The 17,036-nt window shown below is 42.8% G+C and overlaps 1 pseudogene; it reads right to left on the reverse strand.

Annotated features, from left to right (window-relative positions):
* Window positions 1–10,458: 10,458 nt before the first annotated feature.
* LOC122013880 lies at window positions 10,459–16,489 on the reverse strand (annotated as a pseudogene).
* Window positions 16,490–17,036: the final 547 nt, after the last annotated feature.

Below are 17,036 nucleotides of genomic sequence, written 5' to 3' on the forward strand. Positions count from 1 at the left end.
CTATCTGCTTCATTAAAATCAAAAGAAGTCGTAAAATAATTCTCAAGTTCCTGTGTGAAACTTGAGGATCCCCGTGGACGTTTTGTCCATTCTTTTAATAAGAGTTGTGCTTTTGTAAGTTTTAAATTACTACTAGTAGTTTGTTGAATTTCAAAAATATTAATTTGTGTTCCATATTTTGCATAATATTGATTATAAATATCATATAAATAAATTCTAACATTATATATAATATTAACTGAATCAGGGGAAGAAGAATTTTTAATTGGAATTAAAGCGTCATAATATAAAGTTAACATTTCTTGTAAAACTTCTAATTTAAATCTAGGATCTAAAGCAAATGCAATTAAATAAATTTCAGGAATTAAATAAAAATATTTTTCCCATTTAGTTTTCATAGCTAAGATGCAAGGAGATAAAGATTCATTATTAATATGTTCATTTAAAACTAATACTATATTAAAAAAAAATTCTAAAACTAATTGAGCAGTGGGATAATAAACACCGGAAAGTTGTTCGGTTGCATCATTAAATACTTTTAAAATTTCACAAATACTACTACAAATATTCCATTGTTGTGAAAATAAATATATATTAGTATTAGTGTTTTGTGCAAAAAATGAACATAATAATTCTTTATATTGAAATGAATCTTGTAATAATTGGTATGTTGAATTCCAACGTGTTGGTACATCACGTGGAAATTTTTTAGGTCTCATTCCATTAATTTTACAAAACCTACCTCATTGTTTCATTATAGATGGATGAGACCATAAATAAGAAATTGCAATTCTAATTGGTTTAATATAACTTTCTAAAATTTTTAAACCATCTTGAACACATAAATTTAAAACATGACATACACAACGAATATGAAAAAATAAACCTCCAATAATAGGTTGACAAACAAATTTTAGATCATTAATACAAGCGGTATTAGAACTAGCATTATCTAATGATATTGAAAATATTTTATGAGTTAAACCATATTCTTCTAAAATTAAACATAATAATTGTGCGATATTATAAGCATTATGTGATTCATCAAAAACTCTATAAGCTAATAATCTTTTTTGGAGGTTCCAAGAGTTATTGATCCAATGACAAGTCACACCCATATACGAATGTGTTTGCCAATGATCACTCCAAATATCGGAACATAAAGAAACTTTATTATCTAATTTACTAAATTCATCAATTAAATTCTTTTTTCCTTGTTTTACTAATTTTTTAATTGTACGAGTAAGTGTAGTCCTAGGAACACGTTTAACACATGGATTAAGAGATTCTTTGCAAAAATCTTCAAATGTGCATTTAGGTCCAAAACTAAAAGAAAGATGTTCTACGGAAACAATTTAGCTAATGATTCTCTTAATTTATTATCCGAATATAAAAATAAACCGGAATCGGTACTACCGCTAGTTGAAGAAAATCCTGATAATTGTGTTTGAGAACGGTCGAGTCCATATTCCGTCGGGTGCTTCGTTTCTACATGTCGTTTCAACGAAACATAGCTGCCGCCGGCTTGGAATTTGTAGGAAGCATTGCAGTGCTTACATTTTGCATGCATTTCTCCCGACGGAAGAGTGACCTTCTCAAAATGTTTAGTAAAAATAGAAGACTTTAGAGGAGGAAGTTCCCGAACTTTAGAAGTAATTACATCGGTACTTCCTTGTGTTTCGGGTGTCAGATTCGAAAGATGCTCGATCTCATCATCGGTGGATTGAATGTTGGGGTCCTTCTCCCGCGGATTCATTATTTGCTTTCCCTTCCGAGCTCGAGATGATGCACCTCCACGGCCTCCTTCCATTGTAATTAAAAATTGAAAACGAAAGCGTGTAGAGATTAGAGAATACAAAAATGAGATTAAGAGTAGAGAAGATGTGTGTGAAAAATGATGAAATGAGCTCTCTATTTATAGAGTTTTGATAGTAACGGACACTAAATCATAGCCATTGATCAAAAAACGGTCAAATGATCCTAACCATTGAAAAAAAATACCCAAAAAACCCTCCCAACGGCTACGAACCGCCGGTTAACTGGCAGTTCCAACGGCTGAACCGCCGGTTAACCGGCGGTTCGACCCGGCGAACCGGGTAAACGGGCAACCGGCCCGTTGACCCGGTTACGGGCCCGGGTCGGGTCCGGGCCAGACCCGGGTCGGGTCCGGGCCAGACCCGGCCCGGGGTCGGGTCTACCTATAATTGATTTTGTTGGATGTGATTCAATTTTTGATACATATTTAGTTCATACTAATACAGTTCTAGTTCCTTCTTATATTACATGCTTGTGGGAGGTTTACCTTTCTTTTGGGTGTGTAGGTTTTCAAGAGGCCTATAGTTGTAAGCTCAGACTGAACCGTCTTCGACCACCTGAAAGAACTTCAAGGAAGATGAAGATGGAGAGAGTTATACTTTACTTTGTAGCTCCTTTGATGAAAGCTCTCTCCATAATAAGAACCCTTGGTAGGAGGGTGTTGAAATATCTTACCCCTCCTAGAGTGAGATTTCGATGAATCTAATGAGGTGGTCGAGCTAATGACCTTAAACATGCGCTTCTTGGGAGGCAACCCAAGTTCTTTCTCATTTTTGTCATTAGTTATTTCTTGTTTTCGTTTCTTTCCTCATAATAATCATGTATCCTCTACTTAATTTTTGTTGTCAATTTTCTTTTATAGGACTCAAAGATTTGCAGGAGTACAATTTCATGATGGAGAAGTTAATGACATAGGCATTTGGCACGCATAGTGTACTAGTGTAACTTTATAGTCATGATAAACTAATACCAAATTACACTACAATCATTCCAATGGTTTGCCCCAATCCATCTTGGTTGTGAGCTACTATTTATAATTTATATGGAACTGATAACATGATCTTCTGTGTGGCACCACAGACCATGTTATCTACAATATAAATTAAATGGACAACTGCATTTAACATAAATACAGACATTTGACCAATGTGATTCTTATGTTTATACAAAAAGCTAGGCTTTTAGTATACATCCCAACAATGTTCCACTTATACTAAAAGACTATGTTTCCATATTTGCTGCCATACATATGATTCCCATCCCCTCAACATGCCCATCAAAAGCTCTCGCCTGAAAGGCCTAATTGAAAGGATCCAGGTTATCTGCTGATGCAATCTTGGCGACAACAACTTCTCCTCGTTTTACGATGTCTCGTATTGGGTGGTACTTGCGCTCAATGTGTTTACTTGCCTTATGGGCTCGTGGTTCCTTCGAGTTTGCTACTGCACCACTATTATCACAAAAAATTATGATAATTTTGGGCAAACCAGGAATCAAATTTAAGTCCATCAAGAAATTCCTGAGCCATACAGCTTCTTTAGCTGCCTCAGAGGTTGCCAAATACTCAGCTTCCATGGTAGAGTCCGAAACGTATTTCTGCTTAACACTCCGCTATGCTATGGCTCCACCTCCTAATGTAAACACAAAACCCCGAGGTTGACTTACTATTATCACATTCAGTCTGAATCCGTGTAACCCATAGGGAGCAAATTATCTGCCTTGTAAACTAGTATATAATCTTTAGTCCTTATATGCTTTTACGACAATCCAATTTCCCGGTCCTGGGTTACTTTGATATCTGCTAACGATGCCCACGGTATAACAGATATCCGATCTCATACTTAGCATCGCATACATTAGGCTTTCTATAGCCGAGGCATAAGGAACTGCCTTCATGTCCTCTGTCTCTTTTGATGTCTGAGAAGACATCTCTTTAGATAAGGGTACTCCATACCAAAAAGGTAAGAAACCTTTCTTGGAGTTTTGCACGCTAAAATGAGCAATGATAGTATTGATGTATGAAGCTGGAATAAGGACAATATCCTTTTCTTGCAATCTCTTATTACTTTGATCCCAAGAATATGTCCACATTCTCCCAAGTCCTTCATATCAAAACACTTGGACAACCATACCCTTACATCTGACAATCACTTTGACATTGTTGTCAATGAGCAAATGTCATTTACGTATAGTACAAGAAATACTACCATGTTTCCGTCACTCTTCTTGTATACACAAGACCCATCGGTCACTGAATAAATCCATAAGACTGGATTACTTCATTAAATCGGATGTTCCAAGATCTCTTGCTTCATCATATGTCCAGGGATCAGGTTCATGTTCACAGGGATCAAGTCCAAAGACTCTCCAAAAATAACCCTCCCACTACGATGAGACATTACTTGTAATTGTGCATCATTTGTGACACGTGTTGCAGTTTCTTGTGGTATCTCATCTTGTACCGTTGGTACTAAAGTAGATGTGTCTTCTCTAATTTCATCGAGAACAATTTTACTCATGGGCTTGTGGTTTATTATATAGTCTTCTTCTAAAAATTGGGCATTGGTGCTAACAATGACCTTCTGATTTTTTTAGGACTATAAAATAATCCTTCTTTTGTTCCTTTAGGATAACCCACAAACATGCGAACTTCTGTATGTGATTCCAAGTTATCAGTGTCTCCCTTTAGCACATGTGCTGGACTATTCCAGGTTCGAATATGTTTCAAACTAGGCTTACGCTCATTCCACAATTCTGTGGGAGTAAAGGGTACTGACTTAGAAGGTACCAAGTTCAGAATGTACACTGCCGTTTCCAGAGCATATCCCTAAAATAAATTTTGTTGTATAGTGGGAGTTATTCGATTTAGAATATACAAATTGTCAGCCAACGTACCAAAACAGTTAACTACTCTATTTTCTTTACCAAATGAAACAGAATATCCATCCATAATTTTAGAAACTGAAATCAAATTCTTTTTAAAACTTGGTACATAAAGATAATTTCTCAAAATTAATATTTTATTCCTATCTAAAGATAGATAAACATCTCCCACTGCAATAGGTGCCACTTTCGTAGCATTTCCCATGTAGACGGTAATCTCCTCTTCATGTAGTCGTCGAGTTTCCTTGAACCCCTGCAATGAATTACAGACATGATCAGTGGCTCCCATATCTACACACCAGGTACCGGTAGATAACACCACTAAATATGTTTTAACTACTAGAGAATAAGATATATCTTTATTGTTCTCCTTTCTAAGAGGGCAGTTCACCTTCCAATGTCCAGACTGCTTGCATGTGAAGCACTTACCCTTCGACTTCTTCACACCTGCTTTCAGTTCAGTCCCTAGAGATCGATTCACTTTCTTTGCTTGTTTCTTCTTCTTCATGCCTTTCGGTTTAAAAGGAGAAACGTTCTCAGTAATGTGAATTTGAGAACTTTGACGAAATAGCCCTTCTACTGCTTGAAGTTATGTCAGAAGTTCCACAAACGAATATGTTCTTTTGTTTATATTGTAGTTCAGGCAGAACTGCTCAAAACTTTTAGGTAGTGTTTGGAGAATGATATCGACCTGGGTTTCCCCATCGATTTCAGTTCCAAGAATTTCTATCTCATTTGAATGAGCCATCATCTTGAGGATATGATCCCTCACGGATGCCCCCTCAGTCATGGTGGTCGTCATCAAGTTTCTCATAGCCTCCTGCCTAGCAGCCCGATTCTGGTGTCCGAAGAGTTCCTTGAGATTGCGCATCATGTCATAAGTAGTAGGCATGGCCTGATGCTGATGTTGCAGCATAAAATCTTGGCGGATTTCATCACGGAGGTACACAATCTTGAACCCGACTCGATCTGAAAAATATATGTGGATGGGTCATCCACCCGGCAGGAAAGTGGGATTAGAATACTGCTGATCTCCCCACAAGAAGAGCGAATGCAGTTGTCCGTTCGGCTAGACTACCAGGCAACCAATAATGAAGCCGAGTACGAGGCGTTCATAATGGGCCTACAAGCCGCTCGACATGTCAGAGCTATCCGAGTCCTCATACACTCAGACTCACAGTTGGCCGCTCAGCAGCTGACCGGGATGTTCGAGATAAGCAACACACATCTCAGACTCTACGCAGAAGCCTTTGAAAAGCTGAAGGCCAACTTTCAGGTGGTAATCATATAGAAGATCCCTCGAGCGGAGAATCAAGCGACGGATGAATTGGCCAAGCTGGTGAGCTCACTCTCGCCGATCATTATAGCACAACCGATCGAGCAGGTATCTTTAGTGGCGCACATCGACTGAATAGAGGGACTCACCTTCCCGAGCGATTGGAGGACTACGCTGATAGAATTTTTGTGATCAGGAACTACACCATCTGATCGGGAGGAAGCTCGGTTGCTCAGGAAAAGGGCTGGTCGATTCACCCTGATCGGGGATCGACTCTATAAGAAGACTTTCTCCCGACCTCTGCTCAAGTGTGTAGGGTCGGAGGACGCTAACTACATACTGCAAGAAGTACATCAAGGTTCCTGTGGAGGGCATCCGAGCGATCGGTTGTTGGCAAGGAAGATTCTGTTGGCCGGATACTTTTGGCTGACCTTACAGGAAGACGCCGCTCGGACAGTTACCACCTGCCTATCCTGCCAGAAATACCACAACCTCTCGCATTGGCCGACCGAAGAAATGAAGGCCTCCACAGTATCCTGCCCGTTCGACCAATGGGGTATGGACATTGTGGGACCCTTCCCCACGGTGACCGGTCAGCGGAAGTTCCTGCTTGTTACAATGGATTACTTCTCCAAGTCGGTGGAGGCCGAGCCGTTGGCAAGAATAACCGAGCAGATGGTTCAGAAGTTTATTTGGTAACACATAATTTGTCGATTCGACATCCTTCGCTGACTCGTCTTGGATAATGGGAGGCAGTTCATCGGGCGAAAGCTCAAGGAGTGGTGTGAGGAGTACGACATTCAGCAATCCTTCACCTCAGTAGCCTACCTCCAAAGCAATGGACATGCCAAGGTTATCAATCAGGAAATCTTGCGAATCCTGCGGGCTCGGCTCAACCATGTCGGAGGAAGTTGGGTCGATGAACTTCCCAGTGTACTATGGGCGATCTGCACAACTCCTAAAGAAGGAACCGGTACTACCCCATTCCACCTGGTGTGCGGTGGAGAAGCAGTCGTCCCTGTGGAAGTAGGAGTTGAGTCCGACCGGATACAATACTATAGCGAAGGCAACGCCGAGCGGAGGCTTCTGGAACTGGATTTGGTGGATGAAGCGGCGACAAAGCAGTCGTTCGGCTGATGGCTTATAGGCAAAGAATGAGGCAGAACTACAATCGACGGGTGATCTCAAGGTCGTTCCAGGTTGACGATCTCGTATGGAAGAAGGTGAAGTCGGTCGGCGACGTCACCAAGTTGGAAGCCCCGTGGCCCTTCAAGGTCATGGAGAAGCTCCGCTCGGGCACATATTACCTGGAGAATGAGGACGGGAGGCGACTCGAGCGTCCATGGAGTGCGAACCATCTCCAGCCATACCGAGCTGGATGAAAGGTGCGCTGATGTAGTTAATGTCATGTATTTTCCATTTTCCCGTCCTTCGACTGCAGGATTGAAATCAAAAGTGAAAGGTTTGCAAAATTATCGCCGAACGGCGAGTCTTCATCAAACCGTCGAGCGGCGACGTTAAACCCAAGTCTCCACGACGGTCGAGCGGCGACCTTAAACTCCTGCCTTAGAAGACCGTCGAACGACGACGTTAAAATAAGGTCTCCACCGATGGTCGAGCAGCGACCTTAAACTCCTGCCTGAGAAGTCCGTCGAGCGGCGACATTAAACCCAGGTCTCCACCGACGGTCTAGCGATGACCTTAAACTCCTATCTTAGAAGACCGTTGAGCGGCGATGTTAAACCCAGGTCTCCACTGACAGTCAAGCGGCGACCTTAAACTCCTGCCTTAGAAGACCGTCGAGCGGTGACATTAAACCCAGGTCTCCATCGACGGTCGAGCGGCGACCTTAAACTCCTGCCTTAGAAGACTGTTGAGCGGTGACGTTAAACCCAGGTCTCCACTGACGGTCAAGCGAGAACTTTAAACTCCTGCCTTAGAAGACCGTCGAGCGGCGACATTAAACCCGAGGCTTCATCAAGCCGTCGAGCGGCGACGTTAAACCCCAGAGTTGAGTGGTGACTATAAACCCCAGAGGTATGACCCTAATGAGTTCAATAATAAATATGTATCGCCCGTTCAGGATTGAAAGGCCAAAAGCTTAATAAGAAGGCAAGCAAATATGTGAAGAACCGCCAAACAACTTCATTGATAATGAACAAAAAGTTGCCGAACGACAGTCAAACATGCAACACTTTGTTACAGAATCCCTCCTCACTCGAGTTACAGAAGCCCTCCTCACTCGATGTAATCAAAAGCTTCGTTAGGAATAGAGTTGAGGAGCTGGACGCGGTCGACAGCGGTAGCAGGCAAGGCTTCAGGGAGATGGTCATTCGCCTTCAGCTGGATGATCGTCGCGTCGATGGCCAGTTCAAATGATCGGACAATCCAAGTGGTCGCCTTCACGAGGAACTGGTCTAAGCGGAGGTATCCCTGCTTCATGGCTGCGAAGAAGCTCAGCTCGGCATCCTGGTAAGTCTTCAGGGCTGCGCGGGAGGTCCCTAGAGAATCCTCGAGGGCCATCACTTGCCCTTGAAGATCAATCTCTCGAGTTGAACGGCTCTCCTGCTCGGCAGCCAAAAGGTTCTCTACCTTCTTGAGCTTCTCAGCTAAGTTTCGAGCTTCTCAGCTAAGTTCCGAGCTTCTTGGTTCTTCAGATCCAGGTCAGCTATAGCTCGATTTTTTCTGGTGGTGGCCAACTCGATCTTCTGGTCATAGGATTTCACCTGGGTCTCAAGCCGACCCATCATGATCGCCCAGCAAGAGGAGGTCTTCTGCTCGGCCTCCAGAAGCTTCTTGGTCTTGGCCAGATCGGCCTACAGCTCGGTAATCGAAGGCCCTTGGGAGGAAGAAGCTCCACCAAAAATCTTGAGCTTCTTAAGCTCCTCCTCCACCAGTGCCAGACGGTTGCACACCGCCACACTCTCCACCTAGTACTACATCCGAACGGAAGAATGTTATTGCCGAACAAAGGTAAATCATGAATAGATAAAACACTTACGCCGGTGGCCATTTGCATGTGGCTGTTGCTCAGCAGCCCGGGAGGCATCGTCGTAGCACTCCCTCTGGCTTCCTCCCAAACCTTGGCGAGTAGCCCGCAAATCAGAATCTGATGCTCCAGAATCTTCGGCTGGTCAGCCGCTGCTAAGAACTCTTCTGTCGGAAGGTGGAGGATTGCCGTCACGGATCGACGACCGCTCGGGGTAGATTGAGCGGACGCCAAAGGACTAGAGGATAGGTTGGCCGAAGTAGGGAGGATGTCGGATCATAGAATCCTCCGCCGAACTGGAGGAAGAGACGCTAGCGGTTGAGCCGCAATCGGGTCCCGCGGCAGATCGAATAATGAGGGGGTCCAATCGGAAGAAACATCTTCCACGATCTTGGGGGCAACTGGAGGGGAGATGCCTTCCCGCTTGGTGGAGCACACCACCGAAGCTGCAGAGTGGGAAGGGGTGGTCATGCGGCGCCTAGTCAAGGGAACATCGCTAGAAGACCCTGACCCTTCTTCCCGAGCGACAGGTTGGGACTCAGAAGGAAGCGGATCCCCGGCTGGTTCAGTGTGGAGCGTCTGACCGGCGGCACCCTCTCCTTCAGTTTGCGATGCCTCGCTCTCACCCTCGTGAGAGCCGATCGGAGTCAAACCGAGGCTCTCCATCTCTTTTGCTGCTGCTTCCTTGATCTCAGCCTGCTTGACCTTCATAATCCCGGTGGCTAAGGAGCGCATCATGATATCGGCTGCAAAAGAAAGAAAGAATCAGTTAGACTCAAAAGAAGAAAGAAGATAAAATTTCATACCTAAGCTGCTTGGGAGCTTTGTCCGGATCGGACTCAGCCCGAACATATGCATCACCCCCTCCGGCAGCAGCTTATGGATGTTGAATTTCTAGCCGGCCAGCAAGTTGGTCGCATGGAGATAGTCTGGTCGGCTCTTATACTTCAGCAGCTCCGGTTGAGGCGGGAGCCCGACCTGCCACTTGGTACGGAAGCTCGACCGCTCGGGGAGATGCATATAGAAAAAGTAATCTTTCCCATGTTTATTAGAAGATGATATTTTGTCGAAGAAGACCAAGCCAACCCGAGATTGGAAGAGATAGGTGCCTAGCTTAGACGGCTTGGGGTAATAGAAGTAATGGAATACCTGAGGTGTGAGGGGAATACCATGCACCTTGAACAGTACAACCACACCACACAAGAGTCGAAAAGAATTAGGGATGAGCTGTGCCAAAGGGACACAAAAATAATTGCAGACTTTAGTTATGAAAGGATGGATTGGGAAGCACAGACCTGCCATGAATTGATCGCGAAAAAAATGGACAGTGTCGATCGGCGGGTCATTGGACCGATCGGACGGGGAGGCTAAGACTATTTCATGGTCAGGAGGAATGTCAAAGGCGTTGCTGAGGCTCGCAGCATCGCCCGTGTCCAACCGAGTCTCCATGGTGTTTTACCAGAGATCGGGAGCGGGGTCGGATGGCTGCGAAGAACTAGCCATCGCCGGAAAACAAGACAACAAGGAAAGGGGCGGCAAAGAAGACGGAAAAGCACTAAAATAGAAGTGGAAAAACACGAATGAAAAGAACTGAGCAGTTACAAGGGTGACGAAAGATCGAAAAGCTTACAAAGAAAGAGTGCTGAAAATACCAAGGATCACCGGAGCACTAAACGAATAGAATCGCCGGAGCACTGGATGAGCAAAATCGCCGGAGCGCACGAAGAACAACGATGGAACAGAAGCTGACACTGCGACTTTATAAAGAGTGGGCTCGGTCGACCGGAGCCGTCCGATCCAGGGCACAGGAACCAAAGCATAAATCCAGCCGTCGAATTTGAACCGTCAAATATCTCATCAACTTTGACGCTTCAATCGTGCGGTGATGGCGGTAGCGCCACACGACACTCGCTTACGGGGAGGCATTTAATGAGCACCATTATTAGGAATGGGCGCATGCTCGGACCTTAATGGCAGGATTTACATGAATTCCGAGGAGATTTGGGCGACGTCAGCATTGACCGCGAGGGTCGCGCCCATCCGAAGACGCCGAAGGAGAAATTTCCCAAGTGTAAATCCTCAGGGTGCCAAACGGCCTAGGAGATCAGCCCTACGTGGGCCGATCGGGATGTAACCAGCCCTTGGTCGATCGACCAATCGGTCACCAGACTACTTGTCCAGTCAGTCGGACTTACAGCTTCCTTCGACTAGACTTGAGAGGGAGGCACATGATCCGGTGGTAAGGGTGGGGCCCGCCTTGTAGAAGGTCATCGCCACGTGGAGGGTCAGTGTCAAAGTGGTCAACTACTGGGCACTCGTCCGATCGGGTGAACCACCTTCCCAGTCGGCATGAAGAGTAGCGGATCCGACACTTCGACAGCTCGACCAAATACCGAGCTTCCGATGCTCAAAAAGCTCAAGCATGGAAGGATGAAGGTCGAGTGGCTGTCTCGCTCGGTTAAATGGTGGACACAGCCCCGACCAAGTAGGCAGGGCTCCCTCGCTCGACAGGACGGAGCCGAACAGGAGGTCATTGGTTGAGCGGATGCTCAACCTGACCACGATATCGCCCGGACAACGGACTAGCCGAGCGTCTCTCCCACTCAGCCCGGCCATGGTATCACCTGGACGACTGACTGGCCGAGCGGCTCTCCCGCTCGGCCCAATAAAGGGCAAAAATGAGCAGTTGGGAATATCTTTCTAGGGACCAGTGTCGCCGACAGGCGACATGATTGGCGACATGGTCAGACAGAGAATCGTATGGTGGAAGCTTCCACTATCACATCAGGGATATGCTCGGGCTATTAAGGTATGACATTAGGCACGCTTTTTTGACACATTCTTTCAAGGTATACTTTGGGAAGCATGCACGCATCTCCTGGGAGCCCTATATAAGGACCCCATGGGTTTCGACGGAGGTATGTGCATTCTACTGTAGCTACACTTACGCCGCCACTTCCATTTCTTTGCTTTGCTTGCTTGCCTCTTTCGCCGGAGAACTGACTTAAGGGTCGGAGGGCCATCGCCGGGGAACCCCTACTCGGCTCGGCACTAACGACTTGTGGTTGCAGGCTTAGCTCGTCGGAGACCCACGTCATCTTCAGTCTACATCCAGTCAACGTGAGCACCATCTCCCCACGTCCGTCGACTCGACTCTCGGACAGGATCACTATGTATTTGAGGTTTATCGACATCTTCGTTTTAAAGTGATCCTGGAAAAAAGAAGAAAATGTGTTGAAGTTATTCTTCTTTAGAAGGTATCACACAACATTTCGGTTACCTTTATCTTGTGTGATAGCCACAGTCCAATGTCCAGCAGTAACTTATTTCCGGACGCGTCTTTGTGGCTGATGGATCGCATGCTCTCTGCAATCAGTTCTTGTCATGCACCCTCTGCGACGACAATGACCATGTGCCTGTTCTATTTGAGTCATTTCTCGATGAACTTCGGTAGTTGGCCCTCACCTTCCATGTGGAAAGGTGATTCCGGAATCAAACAACAATCCTGATGATTTTGCTTTTTAGCTCAAGATCGGAATGATATGATATGCAAGGGAAAATGACTCTAGACATGTACCACATCTCTACTTGCCAGTGTAGCATACATAGCGATGAATCCTGCGGTATCAAATTGTTTGAATGTTATTAGAAAACAAACTTCCAATAATAACTACTAGTCTGAGCAAGCGAGAGAGAGATAACTAACCACTATAGCGACCCATAAGCTTCACAAGACCAATACCATTTTCGACACTTTCAGCTTCCACATGAGCAGCATTTATCGCCCGCTGAGCCTCTTCAACAGCAGTGTCAAAACCAAACGACTTGTCGATAACCTAATCATATGAGGTAGGGAAATAAATGCAAATAGAAATGTTATGGAAATACAAAGAGCATTTCAAGGAAATGAAACTGAAGTACAACAATGTCATTGTCTATAGTCTTGGGGATGCCGGGTACTGCAGCTTTCAGGTCGCGTTTTTAAATTTCCTACAAAAATGTAGAGCATAAGAAACTTGATAGCCTTCAATACATGTAGCGGTTGAACTAGTTATCCCAAATTTACCTCATAAATGAGTGTTGTCCCTCTTTGAGTTCCATCGCCTCCTATAATATAAACCTAAAATAATAACAAGCTATCTTTGTTATCAAATCAAATTGACATGCCCTATATGTAACTAGAATAACTAACATAGTCTAAGAATTTGTGATAACCTGATTGATACCGCGATCTTCAATACTGTTTACTGTCTTTGATGTATCATGGCCACCTCTCGATGTGCCAAGGATAGTACCTCCCCTTTTGTGGATGTCATTGATACTCTTCGATGTCAAATTAATGGTGTTGCTCGAGTAAAAGCCTTTATATCCACCCTACAAGTTTATAGACCAACGAAAACATATAACCGAGTAGTAGAAGTCGCAGAGGTCTCAACATCAGTGTTATCAAACTCGAGAGTTTGGGTAAAATCGTTAGAGCAGTCATAAAATCAGATCGTAAAATCAAATCATAAAATCGTAAGATTTTACATCATTCTTTAAATCAATTTTAAAATAAACCTGATATAATCTTTTTAATTAATCATTAAATATTTTAATCCAAATTATAACATAAATCTACATATAGAATATTTTAATTCATATAATCTTAAACTACTCATATTTAAACTTTTAAACAACCAAATACTTACCATGAAAATACAACATAAACATAAATTCAAGTCTAAACCTAAATCTAAAGATAAATAAAACACAAGATAACAAATTAATATAAATTATTTATAGACAAATATAAATCTAAAATTGTTCCAAAATGATATCATTTTACGACACAAAATCGATAAAATTATCTCAAAAATCATGTTTTTACAAGTTTCAATGCGATTTTACGATTTTGATCCGATTTTACTTTAATACACGATTTTATCACGATTTCACTCGATTTTCATAAGTAAACTCGCGATTTTGCACGATTTTATGAGTTGACTCGCGATTTTGATAACATTGCTCAAGATAGTCATTTTAAGTCCCGAAACAAACCCAAACCGATAAGCGATACCACATTTGAACACTCATCTCGATTCCAAGAACTTTGCGAACGTCATAGATGTCGTATAGTCCACACACTATGTTGTGATCAAAAGAATGTCCATATATCTCCACAATGGCATGATAATGTCTACTTTGAACCTAGGCCCTCATGGCTTTGCTCTTGGGCTCTCCCCAAAAGGCCTCATTCCAATAGAGATATCATACATCCTTTTCAACCCCATGATCTTTACCAAATCTTTCCAATGTGGGACTTTGATTGAATCCCAACAATCCTCCCCTCAAATGAAGGACCACAATTACTCTCATGGTCCAGGCTTCCCCGCAAGCATCTGGTCACTCTGACCTGCTCTGGGCCTCCCCGCAAGCATCTCCACCTAGTCATCTTGACCTACTCCAGGCCTCCCCGCGAACATTTGGTCACCTTGACTTGCTTCGGGCCTCACTGCGAGCATCCGGTCACCCTGACCTGCTTTAGGCCTCCCCGCAAGCATCTAGTCATCCTAACCTACTCCGGGCCTCCCCGCGAATATCCGGTCACCCTGACTTGCTTCGGGGCCTTTTCCACAAGCATCCGATTAATCTTGACCTGTTTCGGGCCAATCCGTGAACATCAGGTCACTTTGACATGCTTCGAGCCTCCCTGCGAGCATCCGGTCACCCTGACCTATTCTAGACTTCCCCGCGAGTAGCTTGATCCGATCAATTTTGACATGCTTTGGGCCTATCCGTGAACATTCGGTCAAACCTTGACCTGCTTTGGACCTCCCTACGAGCATCCGGCCACCCTGACCTACTCTCCTCCTTGCAAGTATCTGGTCACCTTGACCTACTCCAAGCCTCCCCGCAAACATCCAGTCATCTTGACCTGCTCCGGGTACACCCTCAACTTCGTTCAAGACCACCTCACATGGTATCTGGTCTGGACCATGATTCTGATACCATTGTTGTGCCCAAAAGATGTCCATATATCTCCACAATGACATGATATTGTCCACTTTGGGCTTAGGCCCTCATGGCTTTGCTCTTGGGCTCTCCCCAAAAGGCCTCATTCCAATGGAGATATCATGCATCCTTTTTAACCCCATGATCTTTACCAAATCTTTCCAATGTGGGAGTTTGATTGAATCCTAACACACTACTTCTCATATCACCATGTTGAGTCCGGGACACAAACCTCCACAAGTCACAATGCAAGCATGCACCTCATCCAACTCAAAGAACACCTGAAGAAGCATCAAAGATAACAAGATTAGTGAAATGTAAACGATCTCTAACACTGATATTCGGGACATTCATTCGGTGAAACCTACTTTTTGCCGAGGCCCGGCTCGCTAGAAGTGCATCCCTTTCGGATCATTCTTATGAACCACAACCTGAAATGCGTGCAATATAGTTCTCAAGTCAGTTGAATTTTCAGAAAATAAGAAAATTTATCGAACATATGGTGAACTATTATCGATGCATTAGTGGTATTTGACCTTTTGTGTCACGGCATAGTTGTCATTCACAAAATATTGTCTGAATTCATGAACAAAGGAAAACACATCAGAATTAAGGGCGGAAAATTTAGCTCAGTGCATGAAATTTCAATTAATACGGGATTCCGAAGCAAGAGGGTCGGACCATATTATATTTATTATACATAATCTTATCCTATATTGTAATAGGCTATTTTCGCTACTTGAACCCGTAACCATAAGGTCACACGGTAATAATTTCATCATTGAAAAAAAAAGAAATAAAATATAAAAGAGTTGAGTAATTACTTGAAGAGAGTATGCTGGATTGTTTTGAAGTGTATTTGAATAGGTCTCTAAGCAAATAATATTAGAAAAAAAGATTATTAATATTTTACTGATAATATAATAACAACCAAAATCAAATTCTTATGAAATTAATCCCAACAATATTATCATTTATATTTAAATAAATTTTATTTTATTATTAACTTAATTTTTTATTAATGTTTTTTTATGAATGTGGTTATTGATCGTGATAACAAAATAAACTTGGAAGTAGTTTAATAAGTAGTTAACTATTTATATTGCTAATTGCCCAAAGACTTATAATGTTGAATATCAAGCTATATTTTGCTAAAAATATTTCTAATCTATTTTAGTGTGCTTCAATTTTCTAAACTTAATGTTATTTATTCTGTTTTGGTACATAAAATAAAAATTAAATTGTAAGTTGTCGAGGAGTGAAAATCACTACACTTTTCCTATTTTCCATTTTTAAAAAATGAAAATTTGAATAACAATTCACAAATTTTGCAAAATATAAAAACATAACTAAGAGATGAACACAATGAATGACATAACAACATAAGAGAAAAAAAAAAATCAAATCTAAGCAGAAAAAAATACTCATCAACTTAATTTTTAAATTTGAGACCATCTATATATAAGATGATTGATCAAACCATTCAACGGGAGATTAAGTAAATAATCACTAAGATGAGGTACACCCTCCATTTACAAAGTCACCTCACTGATGACCAATTTTGGCCGCATCATCATCTTGTTGTCCAATGCCATCTTTGGTGGCTCTTCCCTAAGAAGTTATCTTTTTCACCTTCCATGCAAACAAACCTTACAAGGGTAGCTTGAAAAGTTCATGCTTGAGGAGGATCATTGTTGCCCAAACAATAAGTGACCAATTGATTTGTAAAAGATTGATAGGAGAGTAGAGGAATCAAGTACCCATTATATCGATCTGATTTAGTTGGTTGAATTCTTTGATCGCTCCTTTCGATTGAACGAGAGGATATATAGGGAGGAGAAGAAATCCAAAACAAGTGAATTCTTTGATAGCTCCTTTCTCAATCCATTATCTCAATCCGATGTAGTCAGGTTGAATTCTTTGATAGCTCCTTTCTCAATCCATTATCTCAATCCGATGTAGTCAGGTTGAATTCTTTGATAGCTCCTTTTGTTGAACGTGTGAGAGGATATAGAAGGAGGAGAAGAAATCCAAAACAAGTGGAGTATATATATATTTCTTCGCGAATCAAGCTAATCC

The sequence above is a fragment of the Zingiber officinale genome, chromosome 8B (assembly GCF_018446385.1).
Source record: "Zingiber officinale cultivar Zhangliang chromosome 8B, Zo_v1.1, whole genome shotgun sequence".
Lineage (NCBI taxonomy): Eukaryota > Viridiplantae > Streptophyta > Magnoliopsida > Zingiberales > Zingiberaceae > Zingiber > Zingiber officinale.